The sequence below is a fragment of the Oreochromis aureus genome, linkage group 4 (assembly GCF_013358895.1).
Source record: "Oreochromis aureus strain Israel breed Guangdong linkage group 4, ZZ_aureus, whole genome shotgun sequence".
In the NCBI taxonomy this organism is placed as follows: Eukaryota; Metazoa; Chordata; class Actinopteri; order Cichliformes; family Cichlidae; genus Oreochromis; species Oreochromis aureus.
The window spans coordinates 33,052,004-33,059,951 of NC_052945.1; positions in this window are offsets into that span (position 1 = coordinate 33,052,004).

Consider the following 7,948-nt stretch of genomic DNA (forward strand, 5'->3'; position numbering starts at 1 on the left):
GTTTAAATAATACAATGTTCAGCCTGGTTGAGGCGTTACAATTTGCTGAGAAAAAAATGGCAAAACTTGAATGGAATATGCCTGAATCAAAGCTGTGTATCATACATCGTGGATGATGTGTTCATCGTTAAATATTTAAAAGATGCTGTAATAAAAACTTGAATTCAAATCATATAACTTTCTTACTGCTTGAACGAACTGGATTGTTTATTTATGTATTTATTCCTATTATTACTAATATTATTATTATTACATATTATTATTATTAATCTGCACAAATTCAAATGCAAAGTGCAAAATATCCATGATGGGAGATGCCAGACTGATGTTACTACTACTACTAAAGTTAGGTTGCTAGGATACAATGACAGACTGGAATGAGAGGAAGGGGTGCTGGGTGCTAGTGCGTGTTGGGGGCTGGGGACTGGGGGTGTGAGACTGAATCAGATGGTACTTCCACTGAATTCTTATTACAAATCAAGGACAGACAAAAGGAGGTAGGTAATATTTAAAAAATGAGGCTGAAAGCAACAGAGAGACTGATAGAAAGGAAGAGGGTGGAAGCTTGTGAAGGTTTCTCCTGACAGTGGAAAGGGGAGTATAGGTGAGAAAAGCAGGAGGCAGAGGAGAGAAAATGTGTGCGTGTGTGAATCTGAAGGTGTGTGGGAAAACTCCAGGGAATGAAGAAGGAAGAGCAATGTAGGCGGAGAAGAAATGTGAAATCAAGATGCAACTGTGTATAAGAGAGAGTGGGATACAATACGTGGTTAAGAGTATATTACACCCAATCACTGATGTGATTGATGAGCACGTCCTATCAAAAGGCATCCCATGCAGCCATGAGATCTTTCGAGAGCAAGTAGTTTGAAATTGGATGACTCAGCAAATCCACAGACTATATTGGATTGCTACAGTTTTGAATCCTTAATGTCAGGGGTTGTCCCCTAAAAATATCAGTTTATAAAGTTTTTGCAGGGACTTGCTGTAACGACTGATATTGATATAATCGGCATATGTACAACTAGCAGGCATTTAGCTGAGATTAGCTATTTCCCTCTTGATTTAGTCTAACTCTTCTTTACTTGAGGATAACAAAAAATATACCCTTTTTAATCAATACAATTTCATCTTCATGCTACTTTATGGGCTTTGTGGTCAGAGATATTAATAAATAAACAAGTATTTTTTAACACCTAATCTTCATTAGAGAAGGTTGTGGATACAAAGGCAAACAATTAAGTTTTATTAATGTCATTAATGAGGTTTAAACCCATTTAAAAGAAAGCACATGACATTGCATGTCTTCCATGATCACACTGGATTTTTAAAAAATTAATATTTGATTGAAGTGTTGCAGTGACTGTTGCCAGTAACCTCTATATTCAGGAGACCTTAAAGCCAACAAATGGTCCCATCGTTTCTTTGGTGTTGTGCAGTTCCATTTTGTAGGAGATGCCTTCAGTTCTGAAGCCTACAATTGTTACAATGTAGCCCTTAATAGATATAAATCAACCTTTATTTCCCATAAAGAAAGGATTCCTACTTTTACTTCCTGCTGTGGCAAGAGATATTGATATTGGACATAAATCATCCAGGTGTCAACACTGGGTCACACTGAAGAACTTTTGCTCAGTGCATTTACCCCTGTTTTTCAAAACCAAAAACCTTCAGGGGTTAGTAAGCTCCAAACAAAATGTGGGGTTGTCAGAGACCCTTTTTGCCCACTGTCAGCTTCCAACAACAGTCTGACACACTTGCTGCATTTCTCACACAGACTGGCCAGATACACAGAGGGAAAAGTGGGTACCTTCTTGTTTTTTTACAGATTTTTTTTTTTTTTTAATGATTACTTCCTTAGTTTTTTACACATACAATCAGTTTAACACCATGGATACCTTCAAGGAGAGTCTATACACAAGTGTATCTATTATCCCCACTTGTGGGACTCATTATGCTGAGACTACAAAGGCATGAAAAAGCCTCTGGACTCTTGGGGAGAGATCACAGAGGCAGTATGATGCAGCCTAGAGGAGGCTACAGTGGTTGGGTCATTTGGGACATTCAAGCGTTATGCAATGACACAGACATGCTGCTTACTATGCCTACATCTACATCAATGTCCAGTACAGAGTTTTGGTGACTGAAGCAAACAGGAATGTCTACAGTCATCCCACAGGAACTGGATATAAAGAAAAGTATCCTGAAAATTGAAGAGCAAGGCCTTTATTGTGTTTGGCAAATAAATGATATACTGTATATAAAACAGGTCAGTTTGCTTTGAGCTGATAGGAAGACAACCATAACTTAAAAAAACACTCCTTACAACCAAGATATGCTGACGAGAATCTCACACAACACATCAATCCTGGAAGCAGATAAACTCCCGCAGCAGCAGACCACACCAAGTTCCACTGCTGTCAGTTAGCAACAAAAAATAAGACTACAGTTTGCACAACACAAGATTGGAAAAATGTTGTCTGTTGTGATGAGTCTCAATTTCTGTTGCAGCAATCACATGGTAAGGTCAGAATTTGAAAGCATGTGGCTATATCATAGACTGGCAAGCTGCACGGGGCTTGCCCTACCTTTAGCCCTGTGAAAGCTGGGATAGGCTCCAAGTGCTTGTGACCCAAAGATGGACTAGTGGTTAAGCAAATGGATAGAAGATGGATGGTCTTCGTTTTGACGTGAATGTTTTACAATGTCTGTGTTGTTCTGGACCTATCAGTATGAATGATAAATTGTTTGCACTGTACTCCCTTTTTGGTTGTGATGTCATTTTCATATAATCATCTATCCATTCACTTCCGCATATCCTTCTCCAGGATGGCTGGAGCCTATCCCAGTTGTCTTAGGGCGAGAGGCAAGGTACACCCTAGACAGGTCACCAGTCTGTCAGCCAACCATTCGCACTCACATTCACACCTATGGGCAAGTTAGAGTCTCCAATTAACCTGTCCCCACTAACTGCATGTCTTTGGGCTGTGGCAGGAAGCCGGAGTACCTGGAGAGAACCCACACGAACACGGGGAGAACATGCAAACTCCACACAGAAAGACCCGGGCCTGATGGTGGAATTGAACTCAGGACCTTCTTGCTGTGAGGCAGCAGTGCTAACCACCGTGTCATATAATCATCTCTGTATGTATGTAGCAAGGCAGTGCTTTTATATTGTGATTTTATTATGATTTAAAAAAAACAGCAACTGTCCTTGAGGGCAGCTTACCTGTGACTGCCACTAGCGAGCCTGATGCTGGTGTTTGAATAACTCCTGCAGTCTCCAACAAAAAGGCTGATTAATGATTGTTGCACATGTGTCACTATTTCAGTGCCGCATCTCTAAAACCACTTTTCCTCATGATTTAGGAGCAAGGAGGCAGACATGATAACTTTACAGTTACTTCAATGCAGAGCTGACTAACATTACTTTTTCTGTTAAACAGAAATCTATTATGTTACAGCATTAGCAGTAAGACTGAAACGTTTGAGTTTAGCTTATACAAATTAGTGAAAACTAAACAGGTGTGCAGCCTACTGTACATTTACCTCTAACTGCACTGGCATTATCTTCTTACAGTAGTATCTGTAGCATCTCCTCCACTATGTAACCAGCAAGAATCCTTATTTTCAGATAAGGATTTAACTGAGATGTTTATTTGGCATTACTGGCCTCACCATGGGTTTTGTGGAGCTCTCCATAAGTTTACGTCATAACCTGGCTACACCCTGTAGCGTTCACCTTTTCCTTAATTTGACTATAACGTCTACATTAAAGAAATAAATGTATAAATCTGCACGAGACCAAAGCTACAAAAGATTATACAAGGCTATCTGCGTATTTTTAGCTCTGCTGTTGGAGATCTGAGCTGATATCTACATTACTGCACAGTATTTTGTCAAAAAGAAACAAAACTGAAAGAGATGCACTGGTTTGCCAGGAAGAGAGTGTGATAAATAGACCCAAGACAGAGCAGAGAGCGAGTGAATTAAGCAAAGTAGCAGCATGCCTCTAACCTGAGGGCAGAGCAGAGTGCGATATTCCCATGGCTACTATTGTGATAGACACTGAAACCAAACCAGACAGGGGGCTGCTTAACACTCAGCATCAGACCCTCTTTAATCTGACAAAATACAGCCTAGCCAAGAGCTCGATGGATGGATAAGAGTGAACACACATACACGCACAGACGCACAAAAATCTGGATGGCACATGTTCGTACACACACTCGCAGACTCCTCTTCACAGATACAGCTCTGAATCCAAAATGAGGATAAATATTTGATAAGGAATGCCTTGTGAGCTGAATTTGCAGACAAATCACGTTGCTTTCTGTGTCCATGGAAAGAAAAAAGAAGCTCCATACTCTTTAAGAGAGGATCTAGGTCAAATACACTGTAGCTTCTCTAGGCCTCTCTGTCTGGTTCCAGACCTTCATGCTGGGACTACTCAATCTTTCAGCGAAAACACCTTTCATTTTTTTTAGAAGCAGGGGCACCAATATTCTTTGACACTGCATGTCAAAAGTTGTTCTTTATTAGTTTATATATTACACTTGCTGCATACATGAATATTTGATTTGCAGCTGAAATGTTATTTGATTTAGTATTGCTAGTTCCAAAAAGGAACCGAAGAGAAACAGATCTGAAAAAAACAAATCACATTGTAGCAGCAGAGAAATTCCGACTTCAAGTTCCAAAAATGCTGGATGTGGCATTTCTCAAACCCCAAACTGTAGTAAATTCTTGTTACTGCTAGACTCATTATATTGTCTTTGTAAAGGGGTGACTACCAGTTTCAACTAAAGTTCTTTTTTAAGACTTTTATAGCATGGGAAAGATAAGTTATGTGGGAACGCAACCTGTTACATCACAGGATGCAGAACCCTCTTTGTGACAACTAAACAAAGTCTTAAAATGATTCATAGCTTTATAGTAATCATAGCTGTGCCTCATCAAGTGACCTTCCACTAAAGTATTTAGCCACCTTACTTGTTATCTTGCTAGCAATGGTAAAATTATGAGAATCTAAGATGTTCTGAAACTGATCAGTAATGTCTGGACGCATGCTCAGTCATCCATGTTCTCATCCATCAATCCTAACCCTTATTATCCAAGCTTGGGACATTCTATTTGGACTCCCTTGGCCCAGAAAATTTCACCCTGACTTAGCCAGTTATGTGTAAGAATGTTTACAAAAATCCCTTCTGTGCTCTATATGTCAATCACAATAATTCAATTCAGTCATAATGCTGAATCAAAGCTTTTGACCCTTGTTACATGGAGCAACTCTTTAATGAGCACATAGCAATGTCATAGAAAAAGTTTTTATTTAATCATTTGATTCCTAACAAAGGAAATCCCAAGAAGTTGATTCTGTTCATCTGGACGTAGTGTTTTCAGTGGGAGAAACATTTCATCACTCATCCTTCTTCAGTCTTATAATATCAATAATGGTTATAGCCAGGGGTGCACACAAGTGGTCCGCAGGTGCACATTCGCTGTCAAAATAAAAGACGCGCACCAGATAAGAAGTTGCAACGCACGTTTGCGTACATATAAAAAGGCACTGTTTTTGTCCGCTGGAGTGGGATTTTCACGGCATATTCTGCACCACATCTCTGTGCGTTCATCATTTGTTTGAAGCCAGCTCACCTCCTGCAACCACTTTTCCGAGAATACGCGCTTCTTTTGTGGTTCGGACTCCTTTTGACATTTCTTTGGAGGTGGAGGAACACCAAAGTAATTACTTAAAGGAGCTTGCTTCTTTAACATCTTTAGAAGTTCTAAACAAATGTCTGTCCTCCTCCAGAAAATGTTATGTACGCAAACGCGTGTTGCAACTTCTTATCTGGTGCGCGTCTTTTATTTTGACAGCGAATGCGCACCTGCGGACCACTTATGTGCACCCCTGGTTATAAAGTTTATTATAGTTTATTTAAAAGGATTAAACATAACTCACATCTTTTCAGTGAGAACCTCATAATACCGTAGCACAGCAGAACTTGCTAATGCTAAGCTAATGTTGCAGCAGAGGTAAATGAGGTAATGTTCCCTAAATATGAATTTATGTCCAGCAGTGGGGTGACTTATCATGTCTTGAATGTCATTTATGCAGTAAAATGCTTTGACCTACCCAACACACCATTCCCTGTATGGGTCACAGATTTTTACTTGTAGGGTAGCCTTTCTAAGGAGGAGCATAAAGCTGCCATTACAAAGTGTCACAGTGCTGGTACCTACCCTTATAGTGTTTTTTTTTAGCTGCATCGAGCCTCAAATCTATCCTTGCCATCAAAAGCATTTATCAGTCACTTGTAAAACACATTTCATATGTACTACATAGATTAAGTTTGACTGATTTGTTACAAGTATACCCATGAAACTCAAACCCTGAATGCAAATACAACAAAAGGCTTTGTGTTCTCATCATAATTTTCTGAAATCACAAAGCTTCTCTCAAGCAAAAGGGCACTTAAAAGAAAACAGTTTTCCCAGAGTGAGCAGTGCCTGTGATTATTAAAATACGCTTTAGCTACAAAATCAAATTGGACCTACAAATTTAATTTTGACTTTCCATCAAAACTACAGACAATCTGGAAAAGGGATAACACCAGCCACAATCAGTTCTAACAACACACCTTTCACTGAACATCACTGTTGTGATGCCATTATGTTATAAACTCTCTCATATCCAGACATACAAACAATTGCCATAGTATTATCATGCAGGTGTCCTCAAGTCCATGTTTTGCTGTAATACTATGTACACAAAACCCCACAAAGTAAAAACAATGCAAGCCTAGCTGTTAAAACTAGTAAGTATAATCACAAGAAGCCAAAGCTGAATGGTGAAATCTCTACTTAGGCCTTCAAAAAAGGTCATTTGCAATATGCTTCGTAACCTCTTAACCACAAATACTAATGTGGAAAGACAGATGTTCTATTAGATTCTGAGAAAAAAAAAGTCAGAATCCTGACTTTAATCTTAGAATCCTGACTGTTTTCTCAGAATTCTAAGAAAACAGTCAGAATTCTTTAATCTCAGAATTCTGAGAAAAAAGTGAGAATTCTGAGATTAAAGTCAGAATTATGACTTTGCTACTTTGTTGCCTTGACAGTATATTTTAAGTCACTGGCATCCTGGAGAACCATCCACACCCCAAATGGCTTGGGTCGACAATCTTCGTTTTATTCCTTTAAATATCCACTTCATGATTCTGATCAGGATTGACTGCCATGTTGAAAGCCAATAGTCATTCATTTTCAAAAAAGTCAGAATACTGACTTTAATCTCAGAATTTTCAATTCTGAAAAAGAAAAAAAAGTGGCTGAAATAAGACAAATGGATTAGTATTCGATTTGTTTTATAACAATTATTCATATATATTGTTTATTTGGTTCTGACTGAAAGCCTGTAAAAGATGGTGGCTTGAGAATGCATAGTCCTCTTGGAATCATTTCCTTCCTGATGTATTCTGATAAGGTGATGGCATGCCATTTGTTACAAAGTATCTTTTGGCATGAGAGAAAGAAAGCCTGTAAAAGAAATTGAATTGATAGCAATTTCACAGTTTAGTCATGCTGTCATGTTTCTCCCTCCGTTGGTTTGACTTACTCTGACAAAAGCATCGTTTCTCCGCAACTTTTCTATCCTCATGCCATTCAAGAATTACAGCAACAATGATGTGCTTGTTACATCATCCCAGCATACACAATCACACAGAGTGAGACCTCTTCACCCAAACATGCAACTGAACTTGGATGCATTCTTTACTTTTACTGGTAGTCAGCTCAGCCTGACAACCCATCAGCATTACTCAACAGCAGAGCAGGGGCCACTGTTTTATATACTTTATCTAAATTCTGTTTCAGTATTGCAGGCCTGTCATGCATTAAAAAATGAAATTACACTAGAAACAAACAAAACATAGAAATAATCAGATTTGTG